Here is a 23121-nt window from a genome sequence, read left to right as displayed (position 1 = left end):
TTTATTTATTAATACCCCAGCCACTCTGGATGGCTTCCAACAGACTATTAAAATACTGTCCTCTCGTTACTTGACTCATTAGATGTCATCCTGTCATCTTTCTTGCCAATACAAATGAGAACCTGGCCCAGAGTAAACCCCATGTCCTCTTTGCATGCATGTGTGTGGTTGTTTTTTCAATAGCATCCAACGAATGGTTGTGGCAGCCCAGGGCAAAATCAACTTGGGATTAATTGGGATTGCCAGTTAATTAACTTTGAGAATGATGAAGTTGAACGCCTAGCTTATGCGTTTGTTGGAGTGGGGCTCGAGCTCCAGGGTGTGACTTTTAAAACAAATGTCTTGGCTACATGCTGTAGCACCAGGAGTAGAAAGAAATATGTTTACAATGAGTGAGTTCTGGCTTTTTCTCTTGCTCAAGTGTGAACCTCTTTTCAGATTTAGAGTAGCCTCAGTTCTCTATTGAGTTGTATAGACTGCAATCACAGACTCAGTTGGGTGGATTGACAAAAATCAGCTCCCCTTCTTCATCATATCCCAGGATCGGCAGTGTCTGAGGTTGGGGGTAGATCCACCCCCTCAACTGCCTAAAATGGCTGTCTCCTTTTCTCTTATATAATTCAGTAACACTTATTGCCTGCATCCTTGCACTTAAATTACTGAAGGTCACTAAAATGATTTGTCTTATTACTTCCTGAAATATTCAGTTCTGGTCATTGGGGTATACTGTGAAACTCTGGCAATAGTAAGACTTGCTAAGTAGTATTTGAATATTTGAATATTTATGATCTACACTTTCATCAAACATATTAAGGCATACGTTATACTTTATAACATAAAGTATAGCCAGTCTATAAAGCATCAATAAAGCATTAGTAGAATCTGGTTGGTTAAAAAAAAATCTCAATTGTTATTTATTAAGATTTATTTATATAATTATATTTAGCAAGAGTCCAAGTCCTTGTCTCAGGGGCACAAAAAGTGACCCCTTCACTTGTGGTGCTCTTTTGACAACCAGTGATGATGGCATTTGTCGTGGTGATGTCATCTGTGCACTTTCACCTTTAGTCAACCAGCAAACCTGTAGCTGAAAGGAAAATGGGCTTTCTGTCCCCTAGAGGAAGCCACTTTCTGAATTGGACTTCAACAGAGCACATTCATGGAAATCTATCTCCAACTTGGTGCTCAACTGAATGTTACCTTAAACAAGGTGAATTTCAAAACCTGTGTTTGCTAAGATGACAGGAAGCCAGGCATAACTTTCCACCTCCACCAGTTCTGCTTTGCCCTCAGCTGGGCTTAACCTCTGGTTTTGGTGTCTGACTTGGTAGAAATCAACTGACTCTGCATGGGAGGGATCCTTGCACATAGGAAGTATCAAACTTCTACCGTTCCACCATTCTCATCTACAAGTGCATTAAGTGGAATTTAGGTTTATGAGGAAAACCTTTCTAATTTTTCACTTCCAAATATTGTATTTTAGAGGAATGCATTACTATTTTTCAAGTTCGAATATACTCCCTCATTTTTCCAGCCTTAAATTCAGTTGCACTATTCCTACTATACAACAATTTGTGTGTTTTCTCTCTCTTAAAAGTCTGCACATTTCTCCTAATATCTGTATTTCCCCAAGCTACACATTTTTGTGAGTAATTTCCTCTAGTGTGATTAAATTTTGTACAATAGTTTGACTAATGCATGTATTTTGGTGCACACTTTTGGGTTGCAGAGCTGTCTCACAAAAGTAGTAGCAACTGGCCAGATAAACCAGGTGAGGGGAGCCAGTGGGTCTCAAGCCCTCCCCTGCATGTGAAGACAGGCTCCGGTGGATTAAGCAGATGAGATTGATAGTGGGTCCAATGGTAAAGAAGGTGATTTCAGCAGATGCTGTAGAGGGAAGTGAGAGGCAGGTGTAGCTCATCAATCTGGGAAGGTAGCCCATCTAGGAGAAGGAAGACTCTGATTCTAAACCTCTGCTGCCTTGTGGGATATCTTCAAGAGAAGAAAAGGTTACGGAGCAAACCCTACACAAATCCAGAGTGGAGTTCCTAAGATGGTTGGATGACGCCTTGTAAGTCTCCTTCTGGCAACTCTTGCAGCCGACCTGGTGCCAAATGTATCGCTCTGCTTTCCTTTGGACCACATCACCAAGGCCAAGAAAGGTCCCTTGTTGCCTGGGTAGCCCAGGACCTGGGCAGCCTAGGACACACTGCCTTCAGTGCTGCTAATACAGAGGTTTGACTTCACCCCTGGAAGCCCACTCCATTGTCTCTCGAGACAGGTGGATGCTCTAATAAGTGCAAAGTAGGTAGATTCGTATTAAAATGTTAGATGAAAATGTTAACCAATTTCCCCCTCTCTTCCACATCCCTAATTTAGATTCCATTTCTGCTCTTTCTAAAAAGATCATTGGTGTGTCTCCCTGTATGACTTCCGATATTCTTCTAACTTGGCTTGCGGATCAAAGCAGTGCCCTTGCAGCTGTGACTGTTAGCATCAAGACAGTAACAGGCATGAGAAAGTGGACTGTTTCTTTTTAATCTTCCTCGGTGGAGGCAAGAGTCTGATCTAGCAAACGGCAGATCACAAACTCAGGAGTCCCCACCACCGCTTTCCTGGAAACAGCCTGTGTTTGTCTTGCTCATTAATTTCTTGGCATCCTGAGCGCCACTAACACATTTTCCTAATCAACTTGCTTTGCTGTGCAGGAAGCTCTCTGAAAAGGCTGATCTAATGATGAGCTTGTTACGTCAACGACAGAGTCCGAAACATAATCGGCATTTTATACGCCATGACTGCAATGCTGGTGGGGTTATTCCAAAGGGTGCCGTTGCTTCATAGAGAAGTTGAAATGCTAATGAGTGCCATGCTGAGTGGATGCAAAGTCCCACGCTTGACTTCTGAGCACATTCGTTCCTCCACTGCCAGTGTCTGAACACAATGGCAATCAAACCCTCATACTTCTTCTGTGTCAAAATAGTGTCAGGGGGTGTTTCATTATCCATTATTCATTGTGTGCTTTCTCTGACACGTTGCCTTGATGTCATATCAGGAAAAATGTATTGAAATGCGGTGGAGGGTGGGATGTGCGTGCTAGCTTCAGGGAAACAAAGATCAAATTTTGAGGAAATGACTGCACAGGATCATCTTAATGGCCTGCATAATAGCCTGATTTGCACATCACACTAAGCTAACATTGTTGCTTAGCACGAATACATGGGGACCTGGAGAGGAAATTGTGGCTGCTTGGCTCCTACTTGGCTTTGCTGCTGCGCCAATAGGTTGTGGTTTTGCTTAGGTCATGATTTAGCTTTCTCTAACCCCAGGCTGAAGGTCCATATAGTTAAAGCTATGGTTTTCCCAGTAGTGATGTATGGAGGTGAGAGCTGGACCATAAAGAAGGCTGATCGCCGAAGAATTGATGCTTTTGAATTCTGGTGCTGGAGGAGACTCTTGAGAGTCCCATGGACTGCAAGAAGAAGAAGAGGAGGAAGAAGAAGAAGAAGAAGAAGAAGAAGAAGAAGAAGAAGAAGAAGAAGAAGAAGAAGAAGAAGAGTAGTAGTAGTAGTAGTTTGGATTTGATATCCCGCTTTATCACTACCCGAAGGAGTCTCAAAGCGGCTAACATTCTCCTTTCACTTCTTCCCCCACAACAAACACTCTGTGAGGTGAGTGGGGCTGAGAGACTTCAGAGACGTGTGACTAGCCCAAGGTCACCCAGCAGCAGCATGTGGAGGAGCGGAGAAGCGAACCCGGTTCCCCAGATTACGAGACTACTGCTCTTAACCACTACACCACCACAAGATCAAACCTATCCATTCTGAAGGAAATCAGCCCTGAGTGCTCACTGGAAGGACAGATCCTGAAGCTGAGATTCCAAGACTTCAGCCACCTCATGAGAAGAGAAGACTCCCTGGAAAAGACTCTGATGTTGGGAAAGATGGAGGGCACAAGGAGAAGGGGACGACAGAGGACGAGATGGTTGGACAGTGTTCTCGAAGCTACCAGCATGAGTTTGACCAAACTGCAGGAGGCAGTGGAAGACAGGAGTGCCTGGCGTGCTCTGGTCCACGGGGTCACAAAGAGTCGGACACGACTAAACAACTAAACAACAACAACAACAAACCCCAAGCTGCAACCAAGGTTTCTCCTATGGTTTGCTGCTCATAGTTTGGCAAAGCTTGCCCTCCTTGTTCTGGAAGGCAACTAATTGGGAGGCAAACTACCCCTGTAACATGTGTCTGGTTGTGTAAAACTAAATACTTTTCTGGAGAAATGTCCATGTTATCTGGATTTTGAAGTTTAAGTTTTGAAGATGTGAGCAGTGGTATAAGCACTTGCTGTTTTTATCACAGCTTGGTTCTCACATCACATTAAGCCATAGTTTAGCAATTATGGTTTGATAGGAACATGCAGCATGCTGTTTTATGTTGTAAACTGCCCTGAGCTCTTCGGATGAACAGCGGTACATAAATGCAATAAATAATAATAATGATCTTTCTCACTTTGCTTCTTGCATATGTTTTACACATCCTCCTGGTCCTAGGTCTAGTCTGCAAAACACTGAGCGTCTGCAAAACATTCAGCCTTGGAGGAAGGAAGTCCTTTCTACCTTTCAGGACTAGGGAATTAAGAAGACACGGTTTTCCATTTCACTCTGTTTCCATCACATGTAGCACTGTTTCCATACCACAGCAGTTCATTTTCTGCCAAAAACAATGTTATTCGCCTCACTGTCTACTGCAGTGAAATTATGTAACTTACATAATTACTGTATTTTTCGCTCCATAAGACACACTTTTTTCCTCCTAAAAAATAAGGGGAAATGTCTGCGTTTTATGGAGCGAATGTGTGGTTCATCACTGGCTCCCTTTCCAGCCCCTTGCCCAGGCCTCCATTGTTGAATGTTCTGCAGACAGAGGCCATTTGTTTCCCCAGTGACATGTGACTGGCTGATTAGATTATCTGTCTGGAAACTGTAGAAACCACTCCCTTTCCTTTCCCAAAGAAGCTGCAGAACTGTGAGTTGAACCCCGTAAAAACAGGATTTTTTTCCCTTTGCAAAGTAAGCTCAACAACTTTGAGATGATCCTCAAAAAAGGGGCTTTTCCCCTTTGCAAAAGAAACTGTACAACTGTGAGCTGATCCCCCCCAAAAACGGGGCTTTCCCCCTTTCCTCCTCTAAAAACTAGGTGCGTCTTATGGAGCGAAAAATACGTTAATTATGCAATTTATGATTTCGTTACATTATTCCATCCTATTCATTTCAGTGCAAAGGAAATGCAGGGCAAATGGGGGGGGGGACATGATCAGTTATGTGTCATTTGCAAACTGAAAGCAAGAACAACAGTGAATGTTGATAGTATTTGCTAAATTGATCTCCATTCTGGACATGGGACGAAGACATGAACATTGCAAATTTTTGCCCTGATTCTATTTTCATTGGAATTCTCCATCTCTACTCAGAACCAATAAACACTTGTCTGTCTGTCTGTCTGTCTGTCTGTCTGTCTGTCTGTCTGTCTGTTTGTAGTACTTCTGTCCCAAGTTTCCTTGTTCAGCTGAAGGCAGCTAATACAGTGGTACCTAAGGTTAAGTACTTAATTTGTTCCGGAGGTCCATTCTTAACCTGAAACTGTTCTTTACCTGAAGCACCACTTTAGCTAATGGGGCCTCCTGCTGCTGCTGTTCTCATCCTGAAGCAAAGTTATTAACCTGAAGCACTATTTCTGGGTTAGTGGAGTGTGTAACCTGAAGCGTATGTAACCTGAAGCGTATGTAACCTGAGGTACCACTGTATCAGACATTGTAAAAGGCATTAAAAATTAACTAAAACACAAGAGAACCAAAAGGCTAGCAAACCAGCAAGTAAAATGTGTTGTTGTTCTTAAGGAGGGACAATAAAATGATATATAAAGTCAAAAGGATTATGTACCAGTTATGCCAATGCCAAGGGTATGGTACAGCCACTAAAAGACCCAAAACTTCCTAAACAGGAAGGTTTAAACAATGTGGCAGAGGGCTAAAGGGCCCAAAATGGACTTTCCTGGGTGCTGAAAGATATCTCACGTGTTCCAATCAAGGATGGGTTTGGAAGTGACTAGAACGCCCCATTTAGCTTCGCTTACGTCAGTTTTACGCCAACGTAACAGCCATTGTTCTGTGCCAACAAATCCTGGGAATAAAGGGCATTGAGAAAATCCCATGGGCCTGTTACAGATTCCTAGCTTCCTTCAAAATACTACAGCTCCCTCCGGAGGAGGATAATGACTGTTAGACCAGTTTAAGTTTGTAGCTTTGGCGTTCCCGTGAGAGGATGTGTGCTTCCGATTATGCTTCCCCTGCACCGTTCTTACAACTGGCTACTTTATTTTTATTTTTATTTTATAAATATTTATTGAGATTTTACAAAAAACAAAAGTTTACAGAGTGAAAATTAAAAAGCATATAAGAAGGGAAAACTAAGAAAAATACAAAAATTAAGAAATAAAGATTACAAGATAAAAAGAACAATTAAAAAAATCCATTTTTAAATATCTTTGAACTCATTTGCTTGTTTCGTTGACCTCCTCACACCTCCCCTTTTTGTATACCCATTTACATAATCAAATCAGCAAATCCTTGCCCTCTTTCATTTATCTTAACTTTAAATCTTAACATAATATTATATATTTTCATATATTATCAATCCACTTTTGCATATTCTTGTTAACTTTGTTGCTAATGCCACTTATTTTCAACCCAACATCATTTTAACATTCATTAATTTTACAGTATTTCTGCAGATAGTCTTTAAATTTCTTCCAATCTTCTTCCACCAGCTCTTCTCCCTGGTCTCAAATTCTGCCAGTCATTTCCGCCAATTCCATATAGTCCATCACCTTCATCTGCCACTCTTCCAGAGTGGGTGGATCTTGTGTCTTCCAATACTTTGCGATGAGTATTGTTGCTGCTGTTGTTGCATACAACTGGCTGCTTTAATCAATCTCCTGTCCTGATTGTGATGAGCCACAAGGAACACGTTGCACCATGTCCCAGGATTTGTACCCATACACTGCTGCCTTGTGGGTACAAGTAATGATGCAGGCACTGACCTATAATTCCCTTAGTAGCTCAGACTCGGCCATCTCTCCCTCCCCCCCCCATCATGACTTCTAAGGATGGATTATCAAGTCACCATCATTGTTGTTTGGGGGGGGGGACAAGTGACAACTGTCACTCTTAGTGCTGAGACGAAGCGATTGATTTCATTTTAGTTCCTACTTTGCCATCGTTAAAAGACGCTCTGTTTTTCAAAGTGCTTTGCGTGCCTCCTTCGATTTTCATCTGCTTTTCAGTCAGCAGACTTGAACACTAGTAGTAGGTGTGAAAAAGTTTCCAAAGGCTGGTTTTAAAAAAGGGGGGGGGACTTCTAAAGGGATGCTGAAAAGCAGTTCAGGTGCTGAGAGGAAAGAAGGTCAATGTTGCAGCAGATCAGCTGCAAAATACAGGTTCTGTAGAGTATTTGTTTCCTTGAACATGTGAACATAGGATGCTGCCTTATTAAGTTAGGTAAAAGGTAAAGGTAAAGGACCCCTGGATGGTTAAGTCCAGTCAAAGGCGACTGTGGGGTTGCGGCACTCATCTTGCTGTCCACAGACAGCTTTCCAGGTCATGTGGCCAGCATGACTAAACCACTTCTGACACAACGGAACACCATGACGGAAACCAAAGTGCATGGAAATGCCATTTACCTTCCCGCTGCAGTGGTACCTAGTTATCTACTTGCACTGGTATACTCTCGAACTGCTAGGTTGGCAGGAACTGGGACAGAGCAACGGGAGCTCACTCCGTCGCAGGGATTCGAACCACCAACCTTCTGATCGGCAAGCCCAAGAGGCTCTGTGGTTTAGACTACAGCACCACCCACATCCCATACCATTGATCTACCTAGCTCAGTATTGTCTATGATGACTTGCAGCAGCTCACCATGATTTCAGACAGGAGTTTCTCCCAGCTGCACCTGGAGATGCCAGGGATTGAACCTGGGACCGTCTGCTTGCAAGTCAGATACTCTACCACTGAGCTTTGGCCCTTCTGAAATTGGGGTGCTTGAGGCTTTGTTAAATTGAAGCAATTAGTGGGCTGTTTTATCCATGAAAATATGTTTAGAGTGATAATTACAGTGCTATCGTAACCATGTCTACTCAGACTTAAGTCCTCTTGGATTCAATGGAATTTGCTCTGAGGTAGGTGGCGCTGTGGTCTAAACCACTGAGCCTAAGGCTTGCCGATCAAAAGGTCAGCGGTTCAAATCCCCGCGACAGAGTGAGCTCCCATTGCTCGGTCCCTGCTCCTGCCAACCAAGCAGTTTGAAAGTTTGAAAGTGAAAGTAGATAAATATGCTCTGGCAGGAAGGTAAATGGTGTTTCCATGTGCTGCTCTGTTTTTGCCAGAAGTGGCTTAGTCACGCTGGCCAAATGACCCAGAAAAACTGTCTGTGGACAAACGTTGGCTCCCTCGGCCAGTAAAGCGAGATGAGTGCCGCAACCCCATAGTCATTTGTGACTGGACTTAACTGTCAGGGGTCCTTTACCTTTACCTTTACCTTTACCTTTACAGTTACAGATAGGTAGCCGTGTTGGTCTGCCATAGTCAAAACAAAAAAAATTCCTTCCAGTAGCACCTTAAAGACCAACTAAGAACTACCAAGAACTAACATAGTTGGTCTTTAAGGTGCTACTGGAAGGAATTTTTTTTGCTTTACCTTTACCTTTAGGTGGGTTTAAGAGTGCAACCTTAGTTTATGAACCTATTTGGATTGAACACCTAATCATGTTTTGTGGATTGGCTTGCAGTGGTCTATTGCAGCTCCACCTGGAGTAGTCGGGGGTTGAGTTTGGGATCTTTGGCATACAAAGCAGATGCTCATCTTCTCCTGCAGATTGTTGTTGTTGATATTAATTTATATCCCAAATTATATGCCAACGTGGCTTCTAACAGATTTAGAACTATAAAATCCATGTGTGATTAAAATTCACAAGAGCAATTCCTTCTGAGCTTCAAAAGACCCTTAACTTAAAGCAAGTCAGTTAAAAAGCATGGCAGTTAAAACAGTTTTAAAAAATAAAATAAAATAACAGATCAAAAATTCAAGTTCAGAGAACTGGTTGCCTAAACAGGTCTCCGGGAGACAGTGAATGGAGATGCTCATATCTCACCAGGGAGGGCATTCCACAACCCTGTGGTGTCCTCAGTGGAAGAGCCTGCCACTGTGCCACCACAAGCCAATAATCATCAGGCCGCAGCCAAACTCACTGGGTTCCATTTGCAGTCAGGTTTTGCAGTCATCTTGTCCTTGATCCCCATCACATGATGACTGAATGCACGGCACAAAACTAAACACAAGCAGAACTATTTCAGGGTGGTTGGGAGAAAGCTTTTCCTTCTTCCTGCTATCACCAATTCCGGGTCTTTTAATAAGGCATTCTTAATTTAGCTACCGCTGAACTGCATGACTGTAGCATGCCTCATTTCAAAAGTAAATCGTTTGGCTTATGATTGAATGCAGCAATCCATAGTTTGTTTAAACAGCTGTTCAGTACTTTCTGCTAAGCAGATGTTCAGCCTTCTTTCATATCAGTGGGGCTTCTGAGGGGAGGGAAAACACACACACTACCTGGTAGACTGCCTCCTAAAATCAATTAACATTAGCTGACATCACATACTAGATAGGGATATAGACAATGCAAAGGATATTATATAAGCATCTTAAAAAGCAGAGAAATCACCTTGCCAACAAAAGTCCGTATAGTTAAAAGCTATGGTTTTCCCAGTAGTGGTGTATGGAAGTGAGAGCTGGACCATAAAGAAGGCCGAAGAATTGATGCTTTTGAATTCTGGTGCTGGAGGAGACTCCTGAGAGTCCCATGGACTGCAAGAAGATCAAACCTATCCATTCTGAAGGAAATCAGCCCTGAGTGCTCACTGGAAGGGCAGATCCTGAAGCTGAGGCTCCAATACTTTGGCCACCTCATGAGAAGAGAAGACTCCCTGGAAAAGACCCTGATGTTGGGAAAGATGGAGGGCACAAGGAGAAGGGACGACAGAGGACGAGATGGTTGGATAGTGTTCTTGAAGCTACCAGCATGAGTTTGACCAAACTGCAGGAGGCAGTGGAAGACTCCTGTGCCTGGTGTGCTCTGGTCCAGGGGGTCACGAAGAGTCGGACATGACTAAATGACTAAACAACAACAGCCACCATAGTTTGTTTAGGTTGCTTGCAAAAGAAGATAGTCTTCTGCTGCTGCCAGAAAAATTACCAGCCTCAGTGCCCAGTATGTTTCCGAGCACAATTCAAAGTGTTGGTGCTGACCTTTAAAGCCCTAAACGGCCTCAGCACAGTATACCTGAAGGAGCATCTCCATTCCCGCCGTCCAGCTCGGATCTTCTGGTGGTTCCCTCATTGTGAGAAGTGAAGCTACAGGGAACCAGGCAGAGGGCCTTCTCAGTAGTGGTGCCCGCCCTGTGGAACACCCTCCCATCAGATGTTAAGGAAATAAACAACTATCTGACTTTTGGAAGATATCTGAAAGCAGCCCTGTTTAGGGCAGTTTTTAATGTTTGATCTTTTATCATGTTTTTAGTATTCTGTTGGGAGCCGCCCAGAGTGGCTGGGGAAACCCAGCCAGATGCGTGGGGTATGTATGTATGAATGAATGAATGAATGAATGAATGAATGAATGAATGAATAAATAAATAAATAAATAAAGCAAGCGACCCCCGAGCCAAGGAGATAAGTAACTCTACAACCTTTAGAAGACACCTGAAGGCAGCCCTGTATAAGGAAGGTGTTTTTTTTAATGTTGGAATCCACCTAGAGTAGCTGGGGCAATCTAGTTGGATGGGCAGGGTATAAATAATAAAATTATTATTATTATTATTATTATTATTATTATTATTATTATTATTATGGCATAGGCCATGCCCATTTTCAGTGGGGAAATGTTGGGGGGTATGCTATCTATTACCACCACCACCACTACTATTACTGTCAACAACAACAACAACAATTATTATTCATACAACAACAATCAGAACAACCACAAAAAGCACCCACACACCATTGAGTAACGCATGAACGTAGCTTTCGCAAAAAGCTTGGGGTAGAGGAGATTTCTTTGTGTGGTATCCATATATGTCCTCAAAGCACTTCAACTTGAGGGCAGTTCTGTTGACATCCAAAGCAGATTGTGGTCTTCCTCTTGATAGATGTGCTGATAATTAGTTTAAATTGTGCAGAAGCTTTTTTGATGAACTGTCAAGGTTCCCCAGTTAGGAGCATCACTCTTGCTGGCATTCAAATTCAGCCAAAACAGAAAGAGTGTGCTCTCTTTTGGACTTCACCTTCCTGTTTAGGGTGTCATTCAATAATAATAATAATAATAATAATAATAATAATAATAATAATACTTTCATTTATATTCCACCCATCAGGCTGGGTTTCCCCAGCCACTCTGGGCAGCTCACAGCATATATCGAAACATAGTAAGACATCAAACATTAAAAACTTCCCAATGCAGGGCTGCCTTCAGATGTCTTCTAAAAGTCAGGTAGGTGTTGATTTCCTTGACATCTGAAGGGAGGGCGTTCCACAGGGCGGGTGCCACTACCAAGAAGGCCCTCTGCCTGGTTCCCTTCGCTTCTTGCAGTGAGGGAACCACCAGAAGGCCCTCAGAAAAGGACCTCAGTGTTTGGCCTGAACAATGGGGGTGGAGAAGCTCCTTCAGGTATACTGGGCCGAGGTCAGCACCAACACTTTGAATTGTGCTCAGAAACACACTGGAGCAAATGAAGTCCCCGTTCTCCCCCTCCTCTTCCCTACTTTTGGTACAGAAATCCCTGGGCTGACAGCTAGCTATATAAACCAAAGGGATTTTGATCTGTGGAGAGTCTAAGCTTCACGATTTCATGACAAAGTCCCTGTCTTGCTTCCCTGCAGGAAGACAAATAGAATTTGATCCTCACAGTCCTAAATTCATCAGAAGTCTGTGATACCCAGAGAGGGAGACCGATACACTTGAAAAAAGGCAGAGAGAACCCCCATTGAATACAACAAAAGGCAGATAAGGAGCGATACTGATAAAAAAGCCTGAGAACAGATCCGTTTCAATTGAGCACGCCAAAATGAATATCAAAGGCTCAGCGAATATACCTTTCTTTTAACTTTATATTTATTTGACCTGCGAGGGTCAAGTGCACTTTCAGCACGTCAATTTTATTTTACATCTCCCCCCCCCCATGATGTAAAGAGCTATAACAAAAAGATGAAAGAATTTTTTTTGTAAAAAGCACTTTGACACCCAATCAAAAACAGAGTAGGTTTCTCTTTTTTTATATAGAATATTTATTAAGATTTTTAGTAATAATACAATAAAAAGAAAAAGAAAAAATAACAAAAATACAAAAATAAAAATAATTAAAAACACACAGATTTTCCATTGCTTATTTTTCTCTTAGCTTGTTTCCCAGACCTCCTCGTACCTCCCTTTTTTGTATTCCAATTCAGATTGTTAGTTCACCAAATCCTTACCATTAAATTTTTACCTATTTCTAACCCTTTTTTCAAATTCTCTTAAAGCATTACAGCTGGAAACCACTTCATTTCTATCCAACATCATTCTAACATTCATTAATTTTACAATATTTCTGTAGGCAGTCTTTAAATTTCTTCCAATCTTCTTCCGCCAACTCTTCTCCCTAAAAACAGAGTAGGTTTCTCATTCACATCCCTAAAATGGCAGAAGCTGCCTCTGCAGTAACTCAGGTCCCACTTGAAACTGGCATGGCTTTCCTCAGAGAATCCTGCAAAGTGTCCTTTGTTAAGGCTGTATCACAGTTTCATGTTCTCCCCCCCCCCCTTCCCCCCCTTTTCCTTAATTTCCTCACTGAAAACTTTCAATATAAAATAAAATAAAATGAACCCTCACAGAGCTACAATTCTCGGAGCAGTTTAGCAATCAATCCCTCTTCCTTTGTAGCTCTGTGAGGCGGGTTGAGGCCTCCTTATGGCTCTCAGCACCCATAGCAAACTGCAGTTCCCATTGAGGAGATTTCACCCCTCCCATATCCAAGAATCTCCTGATGAGTCTGGTGATTTTCCAGAGAGGAGGGGGCGGTGTTCTGCTCTCCACTTAATCTGCTCCAGCACAACATCAAAGAGTCAGTCAGTGTGTCGGAGAGAGAGAGACTGAGTGTTAGAGAGAGATCGTGTGTTTAGATAAGGCTGTTGCTAAGAGCAGCTGCAGACACTCAGTGCAGTTCAGCATTCATTTATGCTTAGACCTCATTTAGTTCTGTATATAGTTGTAGATAGAATAAAGAAGATATTCTACAGAGCTGCTCGCTGAGTCGTCTATACTCTGCTATACTCTGCTGCGCAACGACTGTCTTCTTGTGGGAGTGAATCCGGTGCTCACAACTCTAAGCTGTGAGTCCACAGCACTTTGACCTGTTCCTGTGCAGAAGGTGGTCTCTGGAAGTGCTACCCAGCTCACCTAGTCCAGTCGGGGCTGAAGTGGAGTCCAGTTGGTGATACTGGCTCAAGGGCAATGCTGACACCCATAATGGTGGAAGTTGTGAATGTTTATAGGGATATGATATTGCTTTCAATGTGTACTGCAGATAGGGCTCCAGAGCAGGGCTTTCAGTGTGGCTTCCCTTATCTTTGCTCCCCATGAAGAAGTGAGAGATTTTGTGGAGGGCCAGGATCTGACAAGCACTTCCATCTGGATTTAAAAAATGTCCCTGTCTTAAGCAGTGCTTTCCTCCCCTAAAAACATATTTGGGGTACTCTCATTTTGACTCAAGACAATCCCTCTTTTATGTTTAGCCTGGAGAAGAGGAGGTTAAGGGGTGATATGATAGCCATGTTCAAATATATAAAAGGATGTCACATAGAGGAGGGAGAAAGGTTGTTTTCTGCTGCTCCAGCAGTTTTCTGCTGCTTGACAACCATATGTCAGGAGTGCTCTGATGGTGTTTCCTGCTTGGCAGGGGGTTGGACTTGATGGCCCTTGTGGTCTCTTCCAACTCTATGATTCTATAGTTCAAATGGGGAGAAATAAATACAGCAAATGGACAAAAGTACAAAGATTCATAAAATGTTTAGGAGTATGCATACGCCTGTGTACCCCCAGAAAAAAGAACTGGTCTTAAGTATTTGTTTTGTATTGTTTTCACCCTACGTGTACTTGTTGTTTTTTCTCTACGGTTTTAAGAAGAACTGTATTCTGCTGTATGTTTGTAAACTGCCTTTAGACGCATGTAAAAGGAGACCCACACTTTCATAAATAAATCAGTAAAATGAAGAATAACAGGCAAAAAGATTTAGAAAGCACAGAATGCTACCTTAAACTAGGTAAAGCTACTTGTCCATTTAACCTAGTAATGTATAATCTGACTGACAGCAGCTTCCAATGGTCTCTGTGATAGTTTCCCCCATCAACTGCTACCTGAGGCTAGGAAATCACACTGGGACTTCCTGTGTGCAAAGAATTTGCTGTACACCTGCCCATATTGAAAAACTGATAGAAATGCATACCATCACCAGTTCAAATGTGGATCATATGTTTCATATTCAGATGCACGCTGTTGTATTGACCCAAATCTGCTTCCACATCTGGACATGAATTTAGGCCCTATTTACATGCACTTCCCCATCCAGCAGGAAAACTGTGTGCAGAAAATCTTTTGTTGTTCTCCTTGCCTTCTTTCTTCCTATGCAAGAGAGCTTCTGTAATTGTCTAAGCTAGAAACAGCCATTTCAGCAGACTGCCTCAGTGGGAGAGAGGGGAAGCAGGGCTCCTTCTATCAACCCAGCTGAAAGACCAGCTCCATGAAGAGTCCTTTGCCCCTGAACTGTTTCAGTTGCTGTTGGGCATCAGAAGAACTGTTTTAAATGCCTGAGTTTGCTTTCCCCCTCTTCCCTCCACATCCCATTTTCTTTCTGTGTTGTGTTACCAACTAAGAGAGATAGGCTGTCTTGTTTTAACCTGTTGTATGTAAGCCACTCTGGAAGGCTTTTTGGCTGAAGAGTTTTGTACCAATGCTCTAAGCCAACACTGCAAAGGGCCATGGCACCCATATTGAAGACGTGCACACAAAAGAGCAGGAAACTGGCTTGAAATATCATCATATCTATGCTTACGTTTTGCTCATGCAACCATCTAACATGTTTTGCTGTTCGTTTTTCATTTCTGGCAAAGCAACTGTGAAAACTCTGGCACCACTTCTGCATTAATGTTTGCACACAGGGCTACATGCTGAATGCACTTTATATCCCAAAGTCACAATGCCTCTCAGATTACGGTGGCTCATTTTTAATTAATTTCTCCATATGTCTGTTGTCTTCTTCTTCTTCTTCTTCTTCTTCTTCTTCTTCTTCTTCTTCTTCTTCTTCTTCTTCTTCGCTTCACTACTTGCCTTCCAACTTGGCCAGTTTAACATTCTGTTTGTTGCATCGATTCCAAACCTTATATGCCACATGCAGACTATTTATTTTCCCCAAGCTTGGTTAAGCTTTACGCTCTTCAACGGATGCACTAAAGTTGCAATGCACCGTGGGAGTTGTAAAGGTTCATGCCTCCACAGGGGGTTTGACTTCCTTTTAAGTGTGTTCAGGCTCCAGCCTGCCTTTAAAAGGCCTTGGCATTTGGCTACGAGGCATTCGGGATGTGTCTCGTGTGAGAAATTGGAGAGCAGGTGTGAGGTAGGATGGGCTGACATCTTAAAAGCTACCGTAAAGATGGGATTTACTGTTAATCTCTTGAACTGCATTAATATAATGTGCCTGATGGTTTAGCGAAGCAGAGAGAATTTATAACGAGAGCCCGGCTCCCTAATTTTAAGGTCTTCCGTTGGAAGGCATCTGTGTCCATCAGCACACAAAAAGACCTCTGAAATCTATCGTAGTATCAGAACGACATCTTCTTAATAGCATGTAGTTCAAGGAAGGGTTACCTCCCTCATGCCCTCGGCCTCACGAAATGTGTTTGCTGAAGAGCCATCAAGGCTTTTCGGGTGTCCAGGCATCTTGTTGATGTAATAACTCACCGGAGACTTGGCCTTTTGGAAAGTCTTTGAGCAGTGCAGTGCCGACATGAAGTGTTAATATCCACCTCACTGGAAAGCGACACCTGGGTCAACTTCCCTATTACTCATCAGTCCAAGAGCAATTCCCTCGCACGAAGTATAAATCATGCTGGGATTGAGCTTGGGAAACTGTTGGAGGGGAATAAGAATAACAGGTTATGCCAGGGGGTCAGAGGCAAGAAACCAAGTAGGATAAGGGTGGGGAGCTGGTTCCAGCTGGATGCAGGAGGTTGGGTACTAATCAATCACACACACATGCACAAGCACACACATTGGCTAGGTTTGACAGGTTGCTGGGTCACCACCTGTCAACACAATAGCATCAGGTGACTCGTTTTTGCCTGTACAGTGGTACCTCGGGTTACATACACTTCAGGTTACAGACGCTTCAGGTTACAGACTCCGCTAACCCAGAGATAGTGCTTCAGGTTAAGAACTTTGCTTCAGGATGAGAACAGAAATCGTGCTCTGGCGGCGCGGCGGCAGCGGGAAGCCCCAACAGCTAAAGTGGTGCTTCAGGTTAAGAACAGTTTCAGATTAAGAAAGGACCTCTGAAACGAATTAAGTACTTAACCCGAGGTACCACTGTACTTAAGATCTGTGGTCTAAACCACTGAGACTCTTGGGCTTGCCAATCAGAAGGTTGGTGGTTCAAATCCCCACGATGGGGTGAGTTCCCATTGCTCAGTCCCAGCTCCTGCCAACATAGCAGTTCGATAGCACACCAAAAAGTGCAAGTAGATAAATAGGTACTGCTCTGCCTGGAAGGTAAACTGCATTTCTGTGTGCTGCTCTGGTTCGCCAGAAGCGACTTAGTCATGCTGGCCATGTGACGCGGAAAAACTGTCAGCGGACAAACGCCAGCTCCCTCGGCCTGTAAAGCGAGATGAGCGCCATAACCTCAGAGTCGTCTGTGACTGGACTTAACTGTCAGGAGTCCTTTACCTTTTTTTAAGATCAGCTGAGTGCCACACAGCTCTCTGTGGTGCAGCTGCATCTTTATCTGCCCCCCACCTGATCATATGACATCTGTTTTGGTGCAGGTGTCAGTACACTTGGGTACTGAAGTGGGTATAGCCCAGACAGGGATTTGACATGTCCATAAGAACTAGACTTCAATTTTCCATACTTTCTAAATTAGCCACAATTCTTAAAAGAGAACCGTTTCAGTTTAAGAATACCATAGAATCTGTGCAATATGTCGACCAGCTGTACTTGGAAGCCTGCCCAGGTTTCACACACACATACAAAATGCTATGCAAGTTGTTGGTTACAGTGAGTGTATACAAACAGAATGGCATCCATCTGGCTTTTGCAGAGGCCCTCGATGCAGAATGAGTGATGTGTCCGTGTGCATTTCTAATGCCATATGGAAATAACTCCAACAACTCGGTTCCAAACTGGATTCAGTAAACTGGGCCATTATCTGTAAAAATGAGGAAAGAGCTTGTCCTCTCCTCTAATTCAGTTCTGCCTTTAGATCCTGTCACAGCCTCAGTAGCATCATCTGCAGCACAATGGGGTCTGAGTGCCTCAGCCCATCTCCCACAAATGTTTTCAGTGCTGCCAAGCCACACCGCGCCTCCTCTTTCATTTCCCTCCCTCTGTCCTATAAATGTAGGGGCTCCATGAAATCTAGGGATCCTGAGAAGTGTATTTTCCCCCAAGGCCATCCAAATAACCACTCTTCCTCTGGAAAATAAGCTACTGTTGCTAAGCATTAGGACAGGTGTGCACCCTTCAGGTATTTTGATAGTGTGTTAAATATGTGACGGGACGAACATGCTAGATGTTCCCTGGTGGGTTTTGTTGACACCAACCACAAATTTCAGGGTGACTGCCTGAAGCAGGAAGGTTCCCCACACATTGTAGGACCCTGCAATCTGGTGTAGATCCCTGCATATTTAACACTCAATTTGAGTGTCAGAAGACAGCTCCAGTTTCCATAACTTTGTTGCTAAGGAGTTGGGTTTCCTGTGAAATCTATATTTTCTGGGATATTCCATTTATTGGCAGCATTTAAATTTGGCAGGCAGATAACAATTTGGGTCCTCTTCTGGACAGAATCATAATGTGAATTGGGTAAGTGCATATTTTGGCAACGGCGCTAAAGAGAAGTTGATTCGGTTTGGGGTGCTGCAAGCCATCGACAGCAAAAGAGAAAGGTGTAGGGCAGATGGAAGATGGAGGGAGAGATGTGTGGGCTTGAACCTGTAGCAGGTCTTGAACTGCTAACCTGAGGGGTGTCAGGTGGAGATTTGTCTGGTTCTCCCCTGCCTAAAGGTAAAGGTAAAGGTACCCCTGCCCGTATGGGCCAGTCTTGACAGACTCTGGGGTTGTGCGCCCATCTCACTTAAGAGGCCAGGGGCCAGCGCTGTCCAGAGACACTTCCGGGTCACGCGGCCAGCGTGACATCGCTGCTCTGGCGAGCCAGAGCTGCACACGGAAACGCCGTTTACCTTCCCGCTGGTAAGCGGTCCCTATTTATCTACTTGCACCCGGAGGGGCTTTCGAACTGCTAGGTTGGCAGGCGCTGGGACCGAGCAGTGGGAGCGCACCCCGCCGCAGGGATTCGAACCGCCGACCTTTCGATCGGCAAGTCCTAGGCACTGAGGCTTTAACCCACAGCGCCACCTGCGTCCCTTCTTGCTAAATAAGGGAAGCGCAGGGAATCCAGCCAGCAGCATGCCAGAGCAGGTTTGTGGGCACTCCCCAGACCTTAAAGGCTTCTGTGGACTAGCTCTCCCACACACTACTCTCAATTTTGCAAGCCAGAGGTATTAAAATGTGTGCAAGTCAAAGATGCATGCAAGGCGCAGGTACCAATTACTCAACAGGATCCTAAGTAAGACATGCACAATTTAAAGCAGGTTCCTGGGGGACATTAGGTGTGCCTAGGCATGCTTAAGGAATTTGATCTTTGTGAATTCTGATGCAAACGGACCTGAGCCTTGCCTGAGCCCAGCCTAGGCTTGGGCTAATGAACAGATGGGGACATAATTGTCCTTTGAATATTGCACCCTTCTGAATTTTGCAATGCAATTCTCAGCTTTAGAAATGTACCAACATGTGAATGGGTGATTAAGGGAAAAGTACATTTTAAAATGCAGACATTAAGATAAAATGCATATCTTTTTTATAAACAGATGGTATTATTATTATTATTATTATTATTATTATTATTATTATTAAACATCCCTTTACCTTAAGGTCCCAAGGTGAGCCACGACAACCCAAAATACAGCATTGAGAACAATTTTTAAAACTTACAATTAGAAGGGGAAAAAACTCACCAAAAATGGGATGAGTCCAGAAAGGTGTTTTTTAAAAAAACCTACTTAGAGGTTTTATTACAATCCAGTAGTACATAAGGTAAAGGTAAAGGTACCCCTGCCCGTACTGGCCAGTCTTGCCAGACTCTAGGGTTGTGCGCTCATCTCACTCTATAGGCTGGGAGCCAGCGCTGTCCGCAGACACTTCCGGGTCACGTGGCCAGCATGACAAGCTGCATCTGGCAAGCCAGCACAGCACACGGAACACCGTTTACCTTCCCGCTGGTAAGCGGTCCCTATTTATCTACTTGCACCCGGAGGTGCTTTCGAACTGCTAGGTTGGCAGGCCCTGGGACCGAACGACAGGAGCATACCCCGCCGTGGGGATTCGAACCGCCGACCATACGATCGGCAAGTCCTAGGCGCTGAGGTTTTACCCACAGTGCCACCCGCGTTTCCCCAGTAGTACATACATTTTGTTAAATAAAAACAAAAACGTGCATTTTGTAAGAAAACCATTTTTTTAAAAAAAATTCAAAAATATATAAAGTATCCTGTGGTTTGTTTGTTTGTTTGTTTGAATTTCACATAAAAACCATGGTAGTGCAGATACAAGATGGGATGGATTTATGAATGAACATGTGCATTATTCCCATGGCCCTAAAATAGACACATCCATCCATCCCTGGGTGCACCTAGGCCCATGAAAATGAAGGGGCTTCTGCTGACTGTACTTAACTCTGCATCAGTCCTGGGTTTATCTATTGTCTGTTTCTCCAGGCCTTGTAGGAAAGGTATTTGCCTCTGTATTGGCTTTTTCATTAATCCCAAACTATAATAGAACAAAAAAAGATGAGGTCAGATTTTAAAGAGGGGTTTAATTAACAGAGATTATGCCTTCCTGAGAGGCAGGATTATTTCAGGCAGGGCGCCGTGCAAGATGGAAGAAGGAAGCATCACAGAAGCGGAGTCTTGCTGTGGTTCAAGGCAGCAGGGGAAATTAACTGCTTTGGCGAACATGACCATGATAGGAGGTTAATGCTATGTTAATACTGCGTTTAAGAGAAAAAAATAATAATGAGAACTGCTAATGTGATTAAAGGCAGCTAATAGGATTAAAAAGGTTCTTTAAAGGGGGATATGTTCTTAAGGTGGGCTCTGTGTCATTCTTGACTTACTGTGCATCTGCTCCAGGTGGCCGGTGAGGGTGTGGGGGAGGACACTGGTCCCCCCCCCAAAAAAAACCCACCCCTCAGTGCCAAACTTCCTAACCCTGTTTGCAGAAGAGTTGGTATGATGAAATGGACCACTGTCAGCCTTGGATTTTGGATACCAGCTTATGAACCACATGAGAGATCTTTTGTAGTCAAGAGAGGGTTTGACTACAAAACATGTCCTTTGGCTAGAAAAGATGCTTGAGTCCCTTCAGTAACCCAAAGTGAGTTCTGATACATGCAGGCAAATGTGTTTAGGGAAGATGGATTGGGGTTGGAGGATGAGCTCTTAGGTGGAAGGGAGATGATGGTGATAGAGACTAGTACTTAGGGTCAGCAAGCTTTTTCAGCAGGGGGCTGGTCCACTGTCCCTCAGACCTTGTGGGGGGCCGAACTATATTTTTTGGGGGGGAAATGAATGAATTCCTGTGCCCCACCAATAGCCCAGAGATGTATTTTAAATAAAAGCACACATTCTACTCATGGAAAAACACCAGGCAGGCCCCACAAATAACCCAGAGATGCATTTTAAATTGAAGGACACATTCTACTCATGGAAAAACACGCTGATTCCTGCGTCTGCGGGCTGGATTTAGAAGGCAATTGGGTCAGATGCCTCCCCCCCCCCCGGGCCTTAGTTTGCCTACTCATGGCTTAGAACTTGTCCTTGAGCTTGCTTTTCCCTCCTCCCTCCTACTCTCCTTTCCTTTTCATACCATGCGCTTCAGATTATAAATTTGCATCTGTGAAATTTGTAAGCCACTCTGGGAGCCTTCCTGTTGAATTTTGTTTTGGCTTGAAGAGTGGGACAAGAGTGCTTTAAATAAATTAATAAATAAACAACTTGATGGAGTACACTGGTGGCAGACCCCTCTCCCTAATGACCTCCCAGCCTTTAAAGGTGTTTGTTGAAATTCCTCTTACAGAGGGACGGGAAGAGTTTTTGAGCGCAGCCATGTTGCTATAGAGACAGCAGGTCTGTGTTTGTGGCTGTTGAGGATTCAAAACAGCTAACCTCACCCATCCAGCTCTTCGCATGTTCATTTGTGGGAGGCAACCCTGTGCAAATTCATTCTGTGCAAATCACATCCTTAGTCGGAAAGTTAATAGTGGAAATTCTATGAATATATCTCTGCATCCATCTCCATGAATACCAAATCATTTCTGCTTGGCCAATAAGGCTGCAGTGAATGCCAATGGAATGAATAATGCTGCGAAAATGATCTGTTCGCCCTCGAGTGTTGTGAATGGATAACTGCTCTGGTAATTCATGAAGCCTTAAAAAAAAAAGTTTCACTTCTCCACCCCCCCCCACTTTTTTTTTGGCAAGGAGCACGCCATCCATCTCATTAGTAACATTAACCAAATGTATCCGTGTAGAACATAAAAGTAATTACAAAATATGGGGGCAGGGAATCATTAAGCAGTATTGTAAAATAAGTAATATTGATTCATTTGGCATTTGAATAATAGGATTAATCATCCTGAGCATGTCTGGGATTATAAATTGGAATGAAATATGGAATTCTGAATCAAGGGTGTCAGTCTCGCAAGCTCATGAGCTCTCCAGATCCAGTCTAGCTAAGTACTGCAGCAAATGCCTGACTCTAAGCATCATGGAATAGGCATGATGTCAAGACTCTAAGCATCATGGACTAGGCATGATGTCAAGCGTGTTGGATCCTTGATCCAGTGGTTGCCTGCCATCAGTGACTCCTTTATTGTACACTAGGGGAAAACTCATACGCTGCAAAGATGGATACACTGTGCCTTGAAAACCTAACCTTCCATTGCTGAGTACCCCCATCATTCTCTGCCCATCAGGTGGGGTGGGGGGAGGTCATATGTATCACTAATCCTGCAACTACCATGAATTATATCTTGGCAAAGGGAGGCAAGAAGGTAATGCTAGGTTTTCCCAGTGCGGTCATAGACACAGAACAGCCTGGCCTCACGGTCTGAAGTACAGTTGAGGAACCTCTGATATTATTTACACCCCACCCATCTGACTGGGTTTCCCCAGCCACTCTGAGCGGCTCCCAACAGAATATTAAAAATACAATAAAACATCAGTCATTCAAAACTTCCCTAAACAGGGCTGCCTTCAGATGTCTTCTAAAAGCCAGATAGTTGTTTATTTCCTTGACATCTGATGGGAGGGCATTCCACAGGGCAGACACCACTACCAAGAAGGCCCTCTCCCTGTAACCTCACTTCTAGCAGTGAGGGAACCGCCAGAAGGCCCTCAGAGCTGGACCTCAGTGTCCAGGCTGCAAGAACTCCAAGGGCCAACAGGTATGGGACAGATAAAGCCATGGCTGTATAGGAAAAATTGGGAGCCTTAGAGCGTGCTCCCAATCTTCTTTTGCAACCACAGTTTGCATTGGGTGCTTCTTAACTGCTGGTGCCAATTGTAAGCTGCCCTGATTTGCCCAGAGACTTGTTACCATGTTATGGTGGCAGGTGATTGATAGGCAAACAGCTCCACCCACTTCTCAAATGTG

The 23121-nt window shown here is 43.7% G+C and overlaps 1 protein-coding gene across 2 annotated transcripts in view; it reads left to right on the top strand.

Moving 5' to 3' along the window:
• The window catches only part of DCC (DCC netrin 1 receptor), a 934061-nt gene that overhangs the window by 790256 nt on the left and 120684 nt on the right, over nt 1-23121 (top strand). The gene's annotated exons all lie outside the window — the stretch shown is intronic.

Source organism: Podarcis melisellensis, assembly GCF_964234715.1.
Source record: "Podarcis melisellensis genome assembly, chromosome: 11".
Taxonomy (NCBI): domain Eukaryota; kingdom Metazoa; phylum Chordata; class Lepidosauria; order Squamata; family Lacertidae; genus Podarcis; species Podarcis melisellensis.
This window is presented reverse-complemented; position numbering and strand designations above follow the sequence as displayed.